We start from the raw sequence: 23,105 nt of genomic DNA, 5'->3' as shown, positions 1-23,105 counted from the left end.
CAGGCCTTACCACAATCCCTTAGTCTCTGCCATTTGGTGAAAAAGAAACTCGCTCATAGTCTCCCAAGCACTACTTTCTTGGCATTCGAATTTTAAAGCTTGGCGTTTGTAGAAGTAGTCATGATCTCATTCGTCTCCATGTATTCAAATTATGCCACCACTCTTCGTGCTAAAGGTCTCCTTGAAATGGGCCGGTGTCAAACTCTATGTTCTTAGCAAATACCGCAGTGGGCGGGTCTAGCTCACTTTTACTGAATGGCAACTTTGACTTATTCGGTTTTGCCGCATTTCTTTTGCAGATTTATTTTACCACAGATATATGGTAAATTGGGGTAACGTATATATAAAGGGGGTGGTGCAAATGGAACCGGCCGTTAATTGTGGTAAAAAAATAAAATGTGGCAAACCTTTCACAAACTAGTGGGCCTGGGGGTTGTCCGGTTTAACCCCGATGGTGCTGGTCACAGACCCTGCCACATCTCTCCAAGCATTTGGTTCTCAACCACCCGGTTAGTCTCTTGCCACTTGTATTGGGTACATACTGCTACTCGGCTGTCTACACTCATTTGCGTCCGATTGTCTCTGCCTCACCTTCTTCACAAACATCGCGACTGTTTTCCTTCTCAAAGCTTTCCCGCACCCTGCTACTCTTTTACACCCCTGTTGGCTTTCTTTTTCTTAACTTCTCCTCAACTCTCTTGTCACTATAGTTCCTCCTACTCTCTTTCTTTTTGAAGCATTATTAGTACGTGTTTGGGCTCCAGGCAGTGAAATCGCGGCGTTTCGTTGGCTCGCGTATACATATGCCGGTGGCTGCAACTTCCTAATATTGTAATTCTTTTACTACATGCTGGCATAAGTATACGCAAGCCATCGAAACCTGTGATCCAAACACGTACTAATCATGCTACAGGTAAGTCACTAGATTATATGCTACAATTGTGCATGTATTTATTTGTATTTGTAAAGCGCACTAACAGCCCACGGGCATTGAGGTGCTGTTGCAGAGATTGTCTTATTTAGGCATATTTGTCTTAGTTAGATAGGGTTCTTGGCTCTTGGTTACAGTGAGCATGATACAATATTGTCTTTGTTACATGGCGTGATCTAAGTTCAGTATTTAAGAATATAAGAGCTGTATACACCCGCATGCACGTATCTGTTGTGAGCCTTCTAAGTAATCGTTAAGAGTTTTAAATGTCTATATACCGGCATGCACAAAGTAAAAAGCCATAGCCTTCACAAATAATAACCTGTATTAAAGCTCGGGGGACAGCAAATGAATGACAGAGCTCAAGACTTTTGAATTTCCTTGCAAATGCATGCATCTTCCTGAAAATGCAACGTGCATTTTATAGAGAAACATATAGAATCACTGAGGCTATTATGATATAGATGTGTAACATGCCAGGTATATTTACACGGCCACAGTAGTGGCCGTATAGTTATGGTTAAGTTGCCGTTTCCATAGGAAGAGCACTTTTTGGGCAGCTTATAACTCTGCTCCCCCTGAACGAATCCTCACCAAAGTTTGCAAAAAAAGTATATTGCCCACTCTGAATTTCTTTGCAAAGTTCGGTGATGTTTGGTCTATGGGGGGGGGACGTTATAGGGGGGTTCCAAAACATCTTTTTTTCCCATAGATTGAATGGGGGAAAAAACTTTGCGCACGACTACAGATCAAACCGCTGGATGGATTTTCATGAATTTTGCGGCAGGTATAGGAGCTTGGTCCAGAAAGCGTGCTTTTGTAAATTTGGTGACAATCCGTCCAGTATTTTCCTTTAAAATGACCAAAAAGTATGTTTAAAAAAATAAGTGATATCTATGTCCGCTCCGCGGTCACACTTCCCTGTTCGCTCAGCGGACAACATAACGATTGGCTAATGGGCTTGCGTCATGACCGCGGACATGCAACGTCGTGCCGATTGGCTGCTGCGAGACGTGTTCTGCGTCAGATTGTTTGGCTGCGCCCGAAATCTTGGATCCGCCAATAGCGGAGCAACAACCAACGTATACATGCTATATTTATAAAACTCTTTTGCTGTGTCACAGAGCGTTGGGACAGGTTCAGATAGTAAGACATGGGTGATCAATGCATTTGCTCTGGGGGGGTCGGTCTTCACGATGTATTTTCTATGGCCACCTTGTACGCACAGAAAATGAGAGGTGTAATATCGATAGCATTTCAGTCTATGCAGTGCACAGGAAACTTGTTACTGTTCTAAGGACACACGTAGTGGTAGCGAACATTGAAATTGACAACATGCCGTAATTGCATTACTTTTTCCTACGGGAATTGCATTCATTAGTACGCCGCCATGGGTGTCGCATGCTACGGTGGTTGTGGCCAGGGCCTAGAGTCTTGGATGCATGGCCGTCGGCCGAAAGCCTTACTTCCAAAACTCTAGGCCCTGGTCACAAACACTGCAGCATGTCACACCCATGGATACACCCATAGTAATGCACATTGATTGCCTGGTTGTGGGGAGTGTGTGCAGTCTTGGGTGTATGGCCCAACAACAAAGCTATAACCTCTTCACTTACAAGCCCATATGGGTTTTATCTAGTGCATTGGTTTTGGCCAAGATGTGTACTTTTGTGTGCATGGTTGCAGGCTGTATGCCATACACCCAAGCATGCACCCAAAAGGATACTTGTAAGCACTGGAGTTATAAGCCACTTCACAACCATATATTGAAATATATGGACATACACCTAAGATTTTAGGCCCTGCCCACAAACAGTACAGCATTTCAGAGCTACAGAGACACCCCTAGCATTCAACATCAGTCCGGTGGCTGTGGGGAGGGTCTGCAGTCATGAGTGCATGGCCACAGGCCATGCACCAAACAGAACAGTTGTATGTAGTGTACTTACAAGGCACAATGGGTGTGATATGGTGTGGTAGTGCATCACTCAGGCGGCTGTTGGGAGGGGCTGCAATCATGGGTATATAGCCAAAGGCCATACCCCCAAAAGCACATTTGTATGTAGTGTACATATATGCCGCAATGGGTGTCATATGGTGTGGTAGTAGTGGCCAGGAAGCAGAGTATTTGAACAAAGTAATAAGCACTGCAGTTGTAAGCAACTGTGCATTTTATATACTGTATACCCATACATTGATAATTCTATGGCCTCAAACTCACGTCTGTAGCCTGTGGCTAAAAACTACTGCAACATATCACAGCTATTGTTACACTTGTACTATGCAACATCATTAAGATGGTTGTGGGGAGGGCAACTTTGTATATAGTGAAATGAGAAGGCACAATGGTTCCGATATGCTGTGGTGTTTCTGGCCAGGACCCAGAGTCTTGACTGCATGCCCAAAGGCCATGCACCCAAGACTGAAGTCATAAGCAATGGAGTTATAAGTGGATATGGGTGTGGTGTAATGCGCTAGTTGTGTACACGCCCTAATGTCTTGGCTGCAAGGCTTCAGACGATGGTCCCAACAGTAAATTCATAAGTAGCTAATTTACAAGGACCATGGTTTCGATATCTAGCAATGGTTGTGGCTAGGAACTATACTCTTTGTACTTTGGTCGTAAGGCGTAGGTTACACACTGAAGATGCAAGTGCCAGCCTCCAGCCACTGCAGCATATTACTACCATAGATTAGACGTATAGATTTGCATGTGTAGAAAATGACTGCCAACATACTTACTCCTTACTTTGTTCAGAATCCACATATATTTTTTAAAAGCCTTTCGTACTTGGCAGAAGTATCCCTTTTTTAAATTTCTGTGATAAAAGAAAAAGGTATGTTAGTCTTTGCATTTTATGAAAACTTACTACATTGCATAATAGACGTTTTACCTTTCTTTTTTACCCTCATATTTAGTTTACAAACCAGTGTACTGTGCATTGTGCTCAGTTTCTGTGTTTGCTTTTCTAATCCTTGGGTCTGGGGAAAAAAAATCCTTGTCGGATTAAAAAAAAAAAATCATTTGCTATGGTACGAACTACTTCCTTGTTTCCTTTGAGTGTTTCCTTCATCTTTCTGATTAACGTTATGTTTGTTGCCTTCCTGCCGATTTTTAACAACAGTTACATACCTGTAGTTGTATTCTAACTGTGCATTTGTTCCTACAGATCTGTGATATTCATTTATTTGTGTCGTTGTTATATCCTGTTTCCTTCATCTTTCTGATTAATGTTATGTTTGTTGCCTTCCTTCCGATTTTTAACAACAGTTACATACCTGTAGGCGTATTCTAACTGTGCATTTGTTCCTACAAATATGCGATATTCATTTATTTGTGTCATTGTTATATCCTCTTGGGCAGTTAGATACCTATTGGCGTATTCTATATGTTTGTAGTCTTTCACAAAATATTTTGGCAATCTTGAAGTACACATTATTTATTAAATTTAGTCTTTAAGAAGATTAAATACGCATTTGTAACATTAGCTGGCAATCTCTGCTTTAGAGTAATGGTGCTATCATTACATTTGAACCATCTACATTTCTTTTTAATGTATGCAGTGTAGTGACCTGCATTGGTTGTAGTTCCTGCATGGTATATTATACCTATTGTTGTAAAGGTTTTCTTTCCAAGTGACACTTGACTGTGTGTGAATCCAGTCAGTTTGCAGTTGTTTTTGGTACCATCTGCATTATAACATAGAAGCATATAAGTATTATGTAGGCACTATGTGATTGTATTAGTAAGGTGGAGCGATTGTCTGAATTGCAAATAGTACATAATCTGCCATGGTTTGCATTCTGTACAAATTGCTGAAATGGAATGCTTTCACAATTTGGTATGGAAACATACACAAATCGCTCATTTGGGATTTCTTCCTGTATCACATTGCTACAGAGAGTGCATGTATGTTTCCACATGTACGAAATCTGGAAGATTTAATTTACAGGTATGCTTGTGTTTTCCAATACCAATAGTAAGTACATTAGAAATTTCTTGTGGATCTTCTTGTGAGTTCACAGTGAATCTCACCATTCCAGCACAGTCCAATTCTTGCCGTATTCCATGAACACTGTATGTGTTGTTAGGATTGCTTGTTGCATTCCTATGAAGCACTAACATTTGCAAACACAATTGGTCTGTACTGTGCAAGTAAATATTGTTAACAATTGGTGGCAATTGAAATAGAATATTCATTGCTACATTTGCATAGCAACTTACCCCACTTTCATTTGAAAATTTGAATGGACCAGCTAGTTCTGTATCTGAGTGCATTTTTTCTTCGGAATTTCTGTTCCTTCTTTGCCGACGTCCCTGGTTTACATTCCCTAATAGGTTCTTCTTTGTTTGTGGTAATTGCTGAAATTTAAGCTTCTTTTCTTTGAGGAATTTGCTGTTGGATTCTGTTGCATTTCTGTTTCATTTAGTTTTCTTTTACCATGTTTTACTTTATCTGGAACAGGATATTGTTTCAGGTGAGGGGTGTACAGTGAACACAGTCTATTGTATTCTAGAATGCAAGGAATATCAGCTTTGAATTTACTTGCATCAAAGTTCATTAGCAATAGACCGTCAAGTGTACGTAAGCGTGATAATGCTACATAGCTCAGGCTTTCCTTAAAGACTGTGTTTCGTATATCTAGCAATGCTTTGTCTAGGGTAAGACCTTGGGATTTATGAATGGTAACTGCATATGCAAGAGTTAGAGAAAATTGCTCTCTACGTACATACATGTCTTTGAAGAGAAGGAATCGAGCAATTGAGCTCCCTATCCTTTTCACTTCTGAAACTTTATCAAAGCGAATATTGACAAACTGAATGTTGCTGTCACGTGGGTATGATTGAAAGCCAACAACCGTACCTAGTGATCCATTAACTAGCCTTTGCTCGACGTCAAGGTTATGTTTAAGAATTATTTGACAATTAAAGGATAATTTTAATATTTTTTCCAACCCAGCTGTGTTGGAGAATGAATTTTCTAAACTATTTAGTCTTGTTGTGGCTTGCTCACACATGGGTACTGTCATAGCGTGTACGTCTAGTTTGTCTGTGGCGCTAATTTCCATTATTGGTTGCATTTCTTTATTTAACATTGTTTCATTGAATTTGAAACAGCTTGCAAGAGTTGGCATTAATGCCATACAATTGACATTTTTGTGCGCTATTTGTTCCATAACATCAGTTGCACATGCATTATCGCCATAAAGTGCATGAATGTGCCGGTTTTTCAATACAACTTGTGCTTCTTGCGATAGTACACCAACTCTAATACTTTTTAAGATGTTGGCATAAGAGAGATGTGCAGATTGCCGCATGTTCTCAGTTAATTCTCTGTATTGGAAATGTTGCCAAAGGTTGACATTAACTATGCTACCAACAGTTTTCCGGCAGAGTTTGTGGCCTAAGGTTTTAAAAATAGGTTCACCTTTCACTGGTATCAATTGTAGAAGATCTCCGAAAACAATAATGTGTTTCCCTGCAAAGAGTTATTCGTTGTTACTTTTAAGTACTTCTTGCAATCTGAGGTGAATCAAAGCCAACATTAGGTTGGAGACCATGCTCACTTCATCTATTAGTAGCATTTTAATTTGTTTTAATACTCTGCGTAATTCCATTGCAGCTTCTGCAGAAAGTTTGTAATAGTCTAATTTATTTTGATGCTCTACTGGAAGCAGTAGTAATCGGTGTAAAGTGTCACTGCCTATGTTGTAGGAAGCTAAACCGGTGGGGGCCGTTACAACAGCTGACAGTTTGTTGTTTGTCAATTGTTGAAGGAACTTGCTGATGATTCTGATTAAGAATGTTTTCCCTGATCCAGCTTCACCACTCACATACATCAGTATAGGTTTGCAATTTTGGCAGGTACATTCTTTATTTTCGTGTTGTACACCATGTACAATTTGTTTTGTTACGTCTTCAAAAATGGTGCGCTGATCTTTGTCAAGTTTTGCTTGTTGTACATTTAAGCCTTTTGTATCTTCTTGATACTGATACATGGTGTTTTCTACTTCTGCCATAGCTACTTCAGCCTCATTTGCTGTTAGTGGGTGTCCCAGTGGTTCTTGACTTCCCGTTACAGAAGGTTGACTACTGTCGGAAGAGTCCTTATCTAGTTGGGCCTGAAGTTCTTCTTCCTGTTGCTGCTCATTGTGCAACATTGCTTTGTGCTGCGTAAAGTTCATATTGGTAATAGCGCTTTCATTTGCTTTGAAAGCATCTTCATAGCAGTCATAGTTTTCTAGTATGTCTTCCTCTGTTCTCGATGGTTTGAAAAGTTGTAACTGAGACATGTAATATAGTTCTTTCCGTGAGGAGTTTTTAATGACAATTTTTCATGATTAATTAAGCTTTGTTTGGTAAGTTTCACTAAGCTCCCTTCACAATTAGTCACTCTATATCTATGTTTGCTTTAATCGGGTTTTACATTATTTTTGTATGCACAGTTTTGAGCTATGTGGTATAGACACATGCTTTCCAAAGTGCTACTCCTGTTCGGATAGTATGTGTCCAGTAAATTGTTTTTTAGAATGTCTTGGCTGTTGGGATCATTTCTGGCAATTGTTTCTATGTCCTCATATGATTTCAGCACTCTTTTCCTAGATTTTGCAGGACCAAGACTTAGCCATACTATGTTGGCTGATTTTCCATACAAAGCAGTACCGGTTAAACGATCTGCTGCTTCATAGGTGCCACATTCTCTATGAGAGAGCATTTTTATGCCTAGGCTGTACAATTTCTGTGATAATGTTTTATCTAATGCTAGGCCATCCCAGAGGTCTTGAAGCTCTGTTTTTTCTGCTTTTGTTAAGTAGGCTGTAACATATCGTGCAACAGCAGTCTGCAATGTACTGCACATCTATGTTTGCATTCCATAAGAGGGCAATGATTGCATTGGAATCATTGATATATTTTGATTCTTCCCTTCTTTTTATGTAGTACGTGTTCTTAGGTGATTTACCTTTAGCACTATGTCGAGCTGAAGACATGAAGTTGTTTACTTCACCTGTTTCTGTAACTGGTCTAGGGAAACCAAAGCGGCATTTGGTGTAGTATTTACCATTTTTTTTGTATTTGCGGCGACAATATTTGCCACATTTGTGTCTATGAAATTGTAAAATCTGCCCATGCAGCTCACTATGTGTCTGTTGTGGAGGGATTTCACAAGTGACATATTTTTGGATAAACTGCAAAACAGTGCTATCACTGTCGTGACCAAATTTCAGTGCACCTTTGATCCCTAACAGCATGTGAATATGTGGTGCTCCTCTCGCTTGATATTCTTTTCTCCAAAAAAAGTGTTACACTTCTCCAAGGGGAGGAACAGTTTTATTGCAAATAAAGTGTAGCATGGCAATGAAATGATGATGGAAATATCTTGACATTAACTGGATCTAGAGAGCAACGTTCTCCAGGTGTTAATATATCTATGTTGTTTTTGTTTCTGTTTGCTATGCTTAGGAACTCATATTCTGCACAATTTAGCATAACAAACCAAAGTTTCTGATCATACAGCGCACGTCTCCGTGCCATCGGAACCAGTATTCCTTTGTACCACACATTTGCAAACAAATTTGTTATACTTGATTGTAAAACCTCATCTTTTTCCTGTACTTTTTGTATTAACTGCGTAGCTGACATTTTGAAAGTGGGTTCCAGATTTCAAAATGTGTGCAACTCCGTAACATAGTGTTGCTAATTCACTTTCATAGAGTAGGTGGAATATGTATTCCACATTTTGTCTAAATCTGGGATCTTGCGAATACATTTGTAAAGAGAGGTATTCTGATGCCCCAATCTGAGTGCGTCTATCATCGTATCTTCCACCTTTGCTAGTAGGAAATAGCAGTGGAAAAGCACGTTCTTCTATATTTTTTTCCCATATACTCATTGGTGACCCTTTGGTTTGTCGCATTTGGTAAGTTTCTAGTGCATTATCTATGCTTTCATTGGAATGCAATGGATGAATTGTGTAATGGTCCAAAAGAGTGGATACTGTAGCAGGATCCAGAAGTTCGAATTGTCCAGTTTTTGATGGCTCTTTAATTATTTCAGTTGTTTCCCTTAAGCTTTCATCAATATTTATTTCCTTGTAGTACTCGTTATTGTCTTTTAGATATTGCAATGCTTGTCTAACTTTATGTAAGTCCACCAGTTGTTGGCAAATTTTTTTGTCCTTTGTTGGTACACCATTTACCAAGACTATTAAAGAATGCTCTATTGAACGTTGCACTCATAGAGTGCGTACATTTTCCATTAGATCTAATGGCAAATAAACTACTTTGCCACAAATGCCTTTCACCAATTCAGAGGAAGGTAATTTTGCTGTTTTTGGATGAAGGCGTATAATTGCTCGAAATGGGTGAACTGTTTGAATTATTATGCTGTCATACAAATTGAGTTGTTGGAGGATTTTTGGTAATGGGAACAATTCCAAATTATTTGTAATAGCACGTGAAGGAGTGTGGTTGTTGTCTAATTTTGTAGTACAGTAACTACAACATATTAGGCGTTCAGTTCATATTTGTTTTCTGCTAAAAGGTGGAGAGCTAATTCAAACCATTTAGAGTCTTCATTGTCTTCTATTTTGTATGCTATGTCTACATTTTTTGTGTTCCTTTTGTAAAACGTTCTGATGCAACACATACACACACACATGGTTTGGTACTTCAGCTGATGACCTTTTAAATTTTACTATTTCTTTTCTGTATGTGTGTAATAGAAGGTTGCTATGTGCAGAATTGTTGCTACTATGTTCTAAAACTATTACATTTTGTAAGTGGCTTTCACTTCCAAAATACTTTCTCTGAATGCAGTCAATTTCTTCTTGTAAGTATTTGGGTGTACCATGCAGAAGAGTGTTATTTAAATTGCCTAATTCTGAAGCTGGACTTTTTGCATAGTATACTTTATACACTAGATTTCTTACATTTGAATGATGTATTGATATCCTTTTGACATCATGGAAGGTGCTTTTGCAAATAGGCCCATAAATGCAGGCTAATGAATGTCCTTGTAGTCCTGTGTATTTGCGCACTAGACAAATATCCCTATTTTGCAGCACTTTCATTTTACTTTTGTCTTTACCTTTTACATACTGATTGAGGAACTGATGTAAAGATTTGAAAGCTTTGTTTGGAATGGCACACATTGATGTGCACGGCCATTTGTATACTGGACGGTGTAGTTCTGCTGAATCGAGAGGTAATTCTGAGTTTTCAGAGGATACTTTTGTAAGCAGTGTTTCTTGTTCAATGATGGTGGTATTGATTATCCCATACCCTCGTCCACTGCTATGGATAGCAATTGTGTTTGTGTGATTTTGTTTGTATGCTTCTTCATTAAAATATGGTTCTATGGTTCTTGTGTGACTCCATTCACCACCACAAACATTTAAAAAAATATTTTTGTTCACATTCCGTTTATTGCTGAGTTTCTTTTGTAGTTTGGTACTTAGTTTTGTTGGTGCTTTCATCCTATTTAACACTAATATAAACATTTTCCTTTTCAGAAGGATTGCACTGTCCACGAGAGCATGTAGGATTAACTTTCTATGGTAGGTTTTAAGGGGGGGAAGGATGATTTCGGTCCTCTTAGTAGATTCTGAAGGACTCTGTGACAATACTTTTTTTTACTATAGGTTCTTGTTACACTATAAGCCTTAGTAGGAGCATTGTTAGCTGTACTGGTAGCCGATTTTTTGCCAACATTTTTGTGTTTTGTGACACATTTTGATGGAGGAGGTAAAGTTTCGGTAGTTGAAGCTTCTTTTGTTTTGCTAACCGACTGCATAAGCTGGTTTCTTCCAACATTCTCTACAAACTCTACAACAGATGGATGTTTAGATTGGGTACTTTTATTTTTATTTGCTCTACTTCTGCGTTCCTTTCTACTCATTTGCTTTTTGGTAGGCATTCTTTGGTGTCTGTTGAAAAAAAGAAGGCATACTTTGGTCTGTTGTACAATGTATGTGTGCTGTGTGCATGCGTGCATGAGTCTGATGGGGAAGCTCTTTGTCATGGTGTGTGAATGTGCATTGGACTCTTGCAATGATTTGGTAAGGCTATTTTACTGTTTGTATGCTACTACAATGTGCTTCAAATGAGAGTACAAAGTGGGCTAGTGGTGACAAGAAGCATTATTAATAAACGAAACGCCATAAACTTGCAACCGCAACTTCTTTTCTAAATCTAACCTTCTAAGGATTACGTACGTTATTTCAGTTCCAAACACACAGGGATTTGTGAGCCATTCTGCCTGTTATTCTTTGTTGAATACATGGGTATTTGTAGGTTGAATGGTTCAGAAATCAATGTTTGCTTTGGTGCCCAAATTAAACAACTAACCCATGCAGCCTCTTTGAGGAGTAGTTACAATATAAAGGTAGTACTGTACTTACTTTTTTTTGCAAAATGGCCAGGCTTCTTCGGATATGTCGTCTGCAGTGTAGATGCTGTTGATTCTCAGGAGAGCAGTCTTCATTGCGATTCAAAAAAACAAAAATTAATTACTTTGTGTGTTTACAGCAGTGCCGATACTGCACACATTAATTGTGCATCGTTCGTCAGAGCATTCTCCTTTCATGTTTGAACCCTGTGCATGTGCGCATTTCACTTCACTCTGTGCAGGCTTTGCATGGTATTTGCAAAATGTTACTTGCAAGTCCTTCAAAATTGCTAACATTTTTAAGGTTATGAAAATGCCTTGTTTTTTACAAGGTGTACTATCTATAGGAGAGAAGTTTGTAAGCGATAGGGCATAGTAGTAGATGGGAAAACATTTTCTACTAGCAATTTAAAAGCACAATGCAGAAAAATCGGGAGACCCTCAGAGGGAGATGTCACCACAGCAATCGGGAGCGCTTACTTTTCTCATATGATTACATTGCAAGAAGCATTACTGTAGGCCGTAAACAGTATACAACTCCAACATTTTCTAATACAAAATGGAGTTTCGCCCTAAATAGGCATGCTTGCAACGTTTATATAGGTTATGCAGAAGACAGTAAGAAGTTGTGCGGTTTGTGAATGATAAATCGGACATCTTGCACTTAAAAGGGGGATCGTTGGTATGTATTGCCTATGCACATTTAGCAGCATTAATTTGTTTTAAATTAAATCATAAAGGTTGCACATGTTCTCTGATTAAAATATACATACCTGTACTCTGTACTCATGCATGTGCGCATGCATGGAGCTGTACGTAGAAATTCGCAACACTTGCACAGTAGCTGTGAAGTAGGTGGTTTGCAATGATATGCGACTTCCATTCAGAATTATCGACAGTAATTTTGAAGTGCGCAATGTTGATGACGGAGTTACATTTAGCGATTTTCAATGTGATTGTTGGATGGTTGTGCAACTGCTTAGTTGTGTCCAATGAGGGAATCGATTGGCTACCGCTGTGGAAAGGGTGAAAGGACTGGGTAAGAGTTGCATGACGCACGTAGGCAACGCTTGTCCGTGGGTAGGGCGTGTCACTTACGGGTTTCTACAGCAAATCCTGCATGGAATGGGGACTGTAGGCATCAGCCAATCAGATGTTCACATTACTCTTTTGTGTCGAAAGATGGTGCGTCCACTGAAGGTGGCAGAGGTGGAGAGGGTAAGGGTTTTGGTGCTTGGAGACATTTTTGTCCATGGCTTACAACATTATGCAGAGAGTAGGCATGTGGCACACCATTTCGATGTGAGAGGAGTGGAGGTGGTGTGGAAAGCTGAGACTGATGCCAATGTTGCAGTAATTCTGTGTTGGGTGTCCTGACCCACGTTTAAGCTATCATGCCACAACATTTGGTGCTGTGGGCTTAGAAAATTCAAGATGGCGGAAAACCCACATGTGCGCCGAAATCCAGGAAAGCTGCGCAGTTTGTGCGCACACTAAAATGGTTGCCTCACTTGCCACCCACCAGTGCGAGAATGAAAGGCCGGGTTGCCATGAGGGAAATGGGTTGCCAAAGGAAAAACAGTAGCGCCGGTTAGCTTCAAAGCGCTTTAAAACCACCATTGGACTACCCGCACAGTAGTCTGAAACCATTGGGAATGGAAATGCTGATTGCCAAATGCAACCTAGAATTGTGGGGAATTCATTTCTTAAATCCCAAAAATGGGTGCAGTACCAGTACTCACCACTATCCAAAAGCCGGCGTTTTAAAACCACTCTGTTTCCCTGAAGGCAAGTCAAAATGCCTATTTTCAAACATTGCAATATGTGCAAAATATTTACTGAACACCAGCAGACATTTGGCAGAATGGAGTTTTGTGTGCCTACAAAATCTGGGAAATGAAGATCATAAGACAAGGTTTATAACAAGACTGGCTGAGCTGTGGATTGCAGCAGTTTAAGTTGCACTGGATTTAAAGACACTAAAATCGAAAATGTTTAGATTAAATGAGTGACCTATGTTTGGTATCACATGCCTTTGTAACTGTTGAAATGTCATAGTTTTGCACTTAGACTCAGCATCCTAGCTGCATGTGTAAAATTGCAAGTTAAGTTAAAAAGCAACAAAAAACCTGCCAGTTAGCTGAAGGTCTGGCTTAAGGAACTTGATTTTGCTTGGCAGCTACCCCCATCAGGAGTGAAACTTGAGTCACCACTGTGTTCCCAGGCCAACCTTCCTTTTGCTGCCCACACTAAGGATATGCCATCTATCTGATAATTGAATTACCTGTGCTCTGCAGGAGAGTGAACAAAGCCCTCTTCACTCAGGCAAAGGTTTTATTACGCAGTCGTAAAATGTAGCTTCCTCTTGGCAGGAGCTGGGAGGGGCACTGCCTGTGAGAGCAAGCTGGCTTGGCAGAACTGGATTAACCAGTATTTCTACCTTGTGCTGAGAGAAAACCACACCCCTTTGTAGCCAGAATATTGTTTAGAAAAAGATTAATAACTCATGGTGCGGACATGTGAAAATTTTATAAATGATACCATAATTCTTGTGATTTTTCTGCCCACAGTTTAAGAGGTTTTTAGAACCGGTGGTATGTACAGGGGGGTGTCAGCGGAAAAGTGGATATTACTCTAAATGTGTGCATGTTAAAAATCTGAAACTTCATCAGTTAATGTCCCTACTCCCTGCGCACATGTATGTAAAGTTGGGTCCATGTCAGAAATTGAAAAATCAGTTAAAAAGTCCATTATGTGCCATCTCTGAATGCAAGCTCTTAGAAACAGCAGATTTGGACAGAGACATGGCTAAATTCAGCCACACCATGTATATGTAATTTCAAGCAACTGTGTAACTGTGAAATATGTCTTTTATTATCAAATATAGAATGTGTGCAATCTGACAAGGGAGTGCCCTCTTGGCAAGCCATAAAATGACATCACTCTGACTCACAGTTCATTCCCCAATCAAGGGGAGGAATGAAAGCTGGACCAATGACAAGTGAGAGGGGCAAGTCTAGTGATGCAACACACACACCCACTCTCAAAAACACATAAAAGCAGAGAGTCAGGACAGATAGGGACCTTCCAAATCCATCTGCAGCGGGACGCTCTGCCGGAAAAATCCATACTTTACCTCCATCAAACCACCAGAGAGCCAAACTAGAGACTTCAATCTATCCAGAACTAGAGACCCAGACCAGAGAACCAGAGAGAGCTGACCCAGATCACTGTGAAGAGAGAGACCAGAGCCCAGTCCAAAACCCTGACCAGATCCGTGATGAGGCCCATTTAATTCAAGAATATAGTGTGAGTACATAGTAAAACTGTGTAGAACCCATCTCTTAGTTAAAATAATATAATTCAATCCATTTTAACCTAAGTAGAACTGCAGCTTAGCAATTGTGTTATTCTGCCATCATTTTTAAAGCTGAAAAAGTGTGCGTTTAAAATTTGCAAAAACCAAAAACGACCTCTAGTAAATCGGTCATATCTCCGCAACCGTTTGGGCTAGAGACTTGCAATAACTTTCATTTGGAAGCTGAGATCCTAGGCTTTCCTAGGACCCCAAAACGATAGAGATAGTCCTTGCGGTTCCTCTGTAATAGCGCTCGGCGCATCCGCGAATTTTGCCGCGATTTGCAAATTTCTTCACGTGTAAAAAGACAGCAGTTTTGCTTTTCCTTGCCAGAAATTCGTTTAACCTGCTAATCATTCCTGCATCATTGCTAGTGTGAGCCTGGACTAATATTAACCAGATACCACTCACCCTGAACCTCTGAAAGGGAATTAAAAGTATTTTAGCATATTTTCTAATTCATTGCCAGCACATATCAAAGCAATTTGGGCCTGTGTTTTCAAAACTCCTATCTGTTTTCTGTAGTCTAAGCTTGCTGGGGTGAACTGAATTACAGTTGGTTGCATTTCTGAGAACTGTGTGCTTCCTTCCATTTCCTTGCATTGCATCAAGGGGGGGAGGGGATTGCCAGAGAGAAGTGATTACATTGTTTGTTGAAACCATATTGAGTATTTTCTGTATTGCATTTTCATTCAACATTACATCCAGTTGAACTCTATAAAGCATTCTCTACCGCATTATACTTTTGTACCTATTTACCAGTGTGCTACCTTATTCATTTCATGTCAACTCCTTATTGATTATAGAGAAGCGTGTTAGTGCCAGATTCTCCGTTGTTAATCTTTATCATATCAGATTAAGTGTGATATTCAATTATTAATTTATTATAAAGTGTCATATATATATCTATTGTTTAAATTATCAAATAAACCCTTTTAACTTGCAAAACAGAACTACTTCTTGGCTCAGTGGGGTCAGGGGGATTCCAAGAGAGGGGTGTTATATAGGGGTAGTCATCCAGAACGCATGAACTGGACCTAAAGATATATCAATAAGGGTTTTCATTCAGTATTCTAGACTAGGCGTTAACTTAGCTGTAGTGCTGAATTGAATCCTCTTACAAATTGGGGGCTCGAGCCGAGACGTTGGGTTAGATTTACCATTTGTGCAGCTTAATACAGTGTGCGAACTGACGGGATACATACATCCGGTCGGATCACCACGCTGCATTACGCTGTGAAGCATTCCTCAAAAGGGACACTCCAAGAAAAGTTCTGTTCTGCAAAAATAAAATACAAACTTCTGTAAGTCAGGACAGAGACCAATCTCTAGAATGACGACCTTAGTAGACATGAAAATAGCCAGAGAGCACCTCTTGCATAAGCTATTTGTGAGAGGTGAATGGACCGAACAGGGCCAGGATGCGTGGTTGCAGGCAATCACACAACAGGTCACTGAAACAGGGTCAGATATATATAGAGATCAGGGTCCATTACATGTGGCCCTGAGCGAACTATATATGGCTCCTAAAGCCAAAGAGGAACACAATAAGATTGCCAGGATAGCAGCATACCTGTACCTATATATGGGAGACATGCAGGATAGATGTGCTGAAAGCCAAAATCTGGCAAATAGGCAACAGATGGTGTTAGAGAAGGTCCAATCTGATCTGGACTCTTCTGAGCAGAGGCTGCAGAGGAGCCAGGAGTCAGAAAATGACAGCAGACGGTACATCACTAAAATAAAGGAGGCTATGGATATACTGCAACAGGAAAAGGCTGACCAGGATACCAGATTTCTGGCCCTGCAGAAGGAGCACCAAGACAGTTTGGACTCCTTACTGCAGAGCCAGAAAAAGCTGGAGCAACAATTAGACTTTAACAGGGCATGCACGGAGCAGGTAGCCACCCTGCAAAGTCATCTAGATAGAGTGAAGGTAGAGAGCAACAAGCTGATTTTGAAAGACCTGGATACCCAGGCAGAGTTTGATGAAGAACGGCAGAAAGCTGGTGCCCTTCAAAGGCAGAGGGACGACCTGGCGGCACAAATGCAGGCTCTTAGTCAGGAAAGAGACGCCATAGGCCAGGAAGTCTGCCATTTAAAAAGGAAAATGGAAGAAAATCACCTGTCCCTCCAGGGGCTGGGTGACCTCCAAAAAGAACACCAGAACTTGGTAGAGCACACCAGAAGGGTGGAAGATGCTTTAGCAAGAAAGGAGCAGGCCAATAGGGACACAGCTCAGGAGGTAACCCTCCTGCAGCAAAGACTGGCCCAGTTCTCCAGGACCACCCAGGAAGCACAGAGGGAAAATGAGGCCCTCTGTCAACACAATGATAGGCTCCAACAACAGGTAGCGATGCAGGAGAGACTGATAGAGTCGAGTAAGGCCTTAACAGAGGAACTGAAAGCACAAATGCAGGCTCTTGCATTGCAACAGGGAGCAGGGGCGGATAGAGATGAGGTCCGCTGGGAAAGAGAGACTCCTGACCATAACCGCAGGAGCCCTAACACCAGGGGCCTTCATCTTCCCCAGTCCCTGGACTCTACCACCCCCATGTCCCCTGGCGCACATGAGCACAGGGCCACAGGGATGGCAGATTACTATCCAGCTAAGAGTATGGGGCTCATAGGCCAGTACCACTCAGGAATGGAGGGGTGGGCATCCTGGTATGGGCACCCAAGTACAGTACAGTTCAATGGGGAACCCCAGGAGAGTAGGCCCATTAAGGGCATCCTGAAAACCTCTGCCCAGTTAGGTCAGTGGAGGGGGTACCCATCAAATCCTGGCAGCAAGGAGGAATCTGAAGACTCCTCTGAACTGCGCAGGACACAGGAGACCAGGTCCCCACACTCTGCCAGCCATTCCCAGGCTCGCAGAATCCGGGAAAACCTGGAAGAACAGACGGGAACCTCTGGGAGCAGTGCCTCTGAGTCCGAGGAAGAATGGACAAGGGTTACCCGAACCAAAAAGGCCAATAAGGCAAAAAGGGCCTTGCTTAAGGACCCCTTAAAGCAGATTAAGGCGATCAGGAGCGTCATCACGCCTTACCATAAGAACGCTAAGTATTCTGTTTGGGAGCACTTAGAGTTGTTTGAACAAATGATGGAGACTTTCCATTTGAAGGACAGCCAAAGCTGCATTCAATATGTAAAGTGGACCTTCTCCCCGGAATACTCCAGTTTCTTTGCGGGGCTGGAGGACCAAAATCATTTAAGATGATCCACCTATAAGGCGGCCATCCTGAAACATTTTTCTGTTCACAGAAATCCTCAAGAGGCTCGCAAGGCAGCCTACAATTTGCAATGTGGGGAGGATCAGGCCCCACAAGAATTTGTGCAGGAGTTAAAGCGTGCTTTTGCACAGACCACAAGAAGGGTGCGCACAGATAGTAGAGAGTTTATAAATACGTTTTTCCATGCCTTGCCCAAATATATCATGACCCAGCTCGTGAGGGATTTTCATGAGAAAAGATCTTTAGACTGGGTCATTGAACAGGCTACCCGGATCTATGAGGTGCAGAAGCCCATAGAAAATAAAAGCAATGCCCAGAAAAACCCCAAAGCCAACAGCACCCCTGCTGCTGCCAAGGTGGCAGAGGTAAAGGTCACCCCCGTTTTGGATTTGGAGATGGGGGGGCCTAAAAACCTACCTGCACCTAATAATGCTAGGCCCAGAAGGTCCTCGGGCCAGTCCCAGACAGGGAGCCAGGGAGGCAGCCCCACAAATGGGGTCCCTCGCTCTCCTGACTATGTAAGTCCTCGCTACAAGGGAAATCGACCCATCCTGGGTTATGTGTGGACTCCTCCAGCCCAGGGGGGGGGATCCAGCCAAGCACCTAACCCAGGGAACTTCCCTCCAAACTTCCCACAGGAGGGCAGAAATTTACCAAACCCTGGGCAGAACTTTTTCCCCAGATATCCACCCGACTTCCAACCCCAAAATCATCCATCCTTCTTTCCCCAATTCCCCGAGCCCAGACCACTGAATCCGGGAGAGGGGAGGCCAAGGGTGGAGGGGTACCCAAATCTTCCCAACCAGGGGTACTACCAAAGAAGGGACAGCTACCCTTCCCGGGATCAGCCCAGGGGAGAAAACAGGGCCCCGTATCAGCCTGAGCGGGTTTCCCAGTTAGAGCGCCAGGTTCAAAACATGGCGCGGGATCTGGGTCACATACTGAGGGCTCAGCAGAACCCTCAGATGGGCGTGCCAGCGCAGAACGCACCCAACTCTGGACCTGGTGCTCCAGAACAATGACGGGGGCAGCACCCCGATAACTCACCGGTTCCCAGGGAGGAGGCACAAAGGGAAGGGGGGTGTAAAGCCTTGGAGGAAGCTTCCTTCCTCACTTGTAAACAGCCCCTGGAAACCCAGGAACCGGAAACAAAATCTCTTGCCCCTGAAAGTCTGCCTCCTAAGGAGCAGAGGGGGGGGTAGGAGAAACAAAAGACCCAAACAGACTCAGTTTGAGGAGGAGGTACAGGTCTTCCAATTTGAGGGAGAGGGATCCTCAGAGGATCCTGGGAAAAGGATCTTCTCCTTCAGAGAGGGGGGAACTCCTCCCAAAGAAAAATGGGTCCCTAGGGATGCAAATCCAGACTGGGGAGATGTGGAGACTGAGCTACCGCCGCCCACCATCTCATCCCAGAACCAACAGCAAGAAAATCCCCTGGTTCAAACCCATCCTGGTGACTGCCTCCAAAAAGGGGGGAGCGGCCCGGAACCGGAGCCAGGGGAACCCACAATGGCTCTGATCTCCAGTTGCCAACTTTTTCTTTCAGATTCCCAAGGCTCTCCACAGAATTCTGCCCAAAATTCTTCTCTCGCGATGTCCAAAACCAGAAAATTAGCCCACCAGTTGTCCAAAAATGTACATTATCTGTGCCCCCTTGAGGAGAAGGAGGGAAGATATTATGCCCCGGTACAAGTACAGGGGCAGGGTACAATCTTGGCACTGGTGGACACGGGATCTCAAGCTACCCTTCTGTCCAGAAGGGCCTTTGACGAACTGAATGCAGGAAGGGGAGAGAATTACCAAATTCCTCTCACCTCTCTTCCGGGACAACTACAGAACTTCGACGGGAAGGAAATTCCCGTTGAGGGGACTGCAGATTTGGACATTAAAATTGGGCGACACAAGCTGAAACACCCGGTTATAGTTGTGACCCCAGAGGGCACCCCTTGTTTACTAGGGAATGACCTCCTGAGAAGGTTGTCACCCCTAATTGATTGCGTAAACAAGGTCCTCTGGACCCAGACTAGCCGACCCATAAAATTAAAACAGAGTGTCAACCATGTTAGTTTAAACGGCACCTGCCACATGGTTGAACAAAAATCTGACCAAGTAGAATTTCACTTCCAGAACAACCAAATTCCAGACGTGACAGTAATAGCAGTAGGACAACAGACTGGTGATGGGGGGTCCTCTCTATTTCTGAAAATCAACCTTCCTTCCAGTCTAAAGTGGTATTCCACGCTGGAAGGAAACACTCTGAAATTCTATACTAATCCACACTCAGAAACTCCCACTCCTATAGTCCAGAAAGATGTGAAATCAGCTCAGAGCCTGGCTGAGATTCAGCAAATTGGAGAGCAGTTGTTCATCCCTGTTCAGTTAAATGATGGGAAGGACTCTGTTCTCGCTCGAGTGTGTGTGAACAACGGTAAGAGCTTCATCAGCGAAGCCATATTCCGCCAACTCCCAAAAGATCCAGCCATTCCCACCTTCAAACTGATAGACAAATGGGAAATGGACCTGGAAGCACCTAATTCCAAACATCTCCTGCCAAGCAGGTGTATGCTCAAAATCTCCATTGGCAACAAGAGCATAGTCCACAATTGTTGGGTCGTGCGAGACGTCCCTGCCGCCTTTTACTTAGGCAGTGACATTCTCAATCGCTTTGCCATTAGTTTGGACCTAATAAACTTCAAAGCTTGGTCCCGATTAGCGGATAATCCCATGGGCTTTGATGATCCAGAAAAAGCATTTAGGTCAGCTCAATTGCTACCTTATGCAGTTGAAATTCAGGTAAAAGAGGAAGTCACCATCCCAGAAAGGACTCGACAATTCTCCCTGGAAGTGAAAGTTAAAAGGGGACAAGAGTTGAAAAACCCTGATGCTTACATACATCTAAATGCTTCTCTCCAACAGCAAGGGTTGGGGGTAAACCCAACTCCATTAGTCAACCTAGAACATGACACCATTCCAATAGAGGTGGATAACAGCGACTTAAAGAGTGTTACTCTAGCCGCAGGCACCATTATTGGAATGGCGGTTGATGACCAACATTTTTCCATGGATTTAGGTAACGAACTGTTAGGACCAATCCCCAAGGACTGTTTTGACAGTGACAGTGATGACGATACAACACCAGACAGGATTTTTACCCGGCATGGGGGGAACTTCCTGGTGTACACTTCCTGCCCCTATGGTAAGGAAGATGTGACTTGTGACTTCAGGAGGGATGAGGTGATTTTCCAGGTACATGAGGGCTGCCTTTCCCACCTGAAGCCTCCGGTCCAAATCAGCACTCTGACCAGGGACTTCTCCACCCAGTTGGAGGAGGCCGCTGAGATAGCCAAACCAGAAGTCTTTCCAGGCTTCAGGCAGATGGTGGAAGAGAGAGTCAACCTAGCTGATGCCTGTGTGACTCTGGAACAAAGGCAAAAGTTGAAACAAGTTTTCTTGGATTTCCAAGATCTCTTTGCGGTAGACTCATATGACTGTGGTCGCACCGACATCCACACCACAACAATCCCCACGGACCCTGGCATGACTCCAGTGTTTGTGAAGCAATATCGCTTGCCTCTCGCATCAATTGAGTCCCTTACGGAAATAATTAAGAACCTTGAGTCCCGGGGAATAATCCGTCCAGTCCACAGCACCTTCAATAATCCGGTGCTGGGAATATTGAAGCCAAACGGCCAGTGGAGACTCTGCGCCGACCTTAGGGAGCTCAACAAACGGGTCCATACTTCCCGATGGCCTCTGCCCTACATTGACCAAGGGCTAGCCCAGATCCAGGGGTCACAGGTATTCACTGCAATAGACCTGACCAATGGATACTGGACTGTGCCTGTCAGTAGGGAGGACCAATACAAACTGGCTTTTACCTTTGGGGGCCAGCAATACACATGGACCCGGACTCCCTTCGGATACCTTAACTCCGGTAATGAGTTCAATATTTTCCTACATAAGGCCATGCCCGACTTGGGTGCAAGGGGTAACCTGGCTTATGTAGATGATGTCCTCATCAAAAGTTCATCTGTGGAGGAACACATAGCGGAGATCCGTTATGTTCTGACGCAGTTGAGGGCCGCCGGAGCAAAACTTTCCTTTCAGAAAGCACAGTGGTGTAGAACCTGTGTTAATTTCCTGGGGCATGAGATTACTCCTCAGGGTCTTTGTCCCCAGGAAAAGAAAGTGGAAGCACTTCAGAAACTGAAAGACCCCACAACTCTGCGGGAATTAAGGAGCCTCCTTGGACTGACTAATTACAGCAGAAAGTTCATTGAGGGCTACGCAGAGATCACCAGACCCCTGATTCATCTCCTGAAGGGGGGGTCAAGTGGGAATGGGGTCCAGAACAAGCCGAGGCAGTAAAACAACTCAAAAGAAGCCTCTCACAAGCGCCTTGCCTAGCTTACCCGGTCAGAAACAAGGAGTTCTTCCTGGAGACAGGGTTCTCTAATACGTGCTTGACGGCAGTATTATATCAAAAGCATGACAAGGTCAATAAAGTAATCTCCTATGCGAGCAAAACTTTATCCTCTGTGGAGGAAAAATTCAACGATTGTGAGAAGGCACTCCTGGCAACGGTGTGGGCATTGAAGAATTACCGCCCGTTTATCCAGGGGGAACACATCATAGTGGAGACTCCACACCAGCCTCTGCAATATCTCCAAAGTGACAGAATCCGGGCCGGAAATGTGAGTAATTCCCGAATCACTTCCTGGATTCTGTCAATGCAAGGCTTTCCTGTGGAGGTCAGATATGGCCAAAACAAGAAGAGTCCCCTCGCGCAAGGTCTGGCTGACTTGCATGATTGTGCCAGAGAAAACTGTCTCGAGGACGAAAGTCTAAAAATCAAGGACAACACGGAGGCATACCTTAATTCCCCACACAAAGTCTTTGAAGAGGACAAGTGTGAGGGAATGCCCACTGTCTATGTGGATGGATGCTCTTACCATGTTGACAACAACGGGGAGAAAGAACTGGTGGCTGGCGTAGGGAATGCATGGGTGAATGAGTCCCCAGAACCCTCCGCTGGATACAAAATTGGTCCCCGAAGTAGTCAGGTGGCAGAATTGATGGCTGTGCATCAGGCCATCCTCGCTGCTGTCCAGCATCAACTCCACGAACTGGTCATAATCACAGATTCGGATTATGTACGGAACGGGTTCGTGGAGCACCTGGTTAATTGGAAAACCA

The sequence above is a fragment of the Ambystoma mexicanum genome, chromosome 9 (genome assembly GCF_040938575.1).
Source record: "Ambystoma mexicanum isolate Mex_15411 chromosome 9, UKY_AmexF1_1, whole genome shotgun sequence".
In the NCBI taxonomy this organism is placed as follows: Eukaryota; Metazoa; Chordata; class Amphibia; order Caudata; family Ambystomatidae; genus Ambystoma; species Ambystoma mexicanum.
This window is presented reverse-complemented; position numbering follows the sequence as displayed.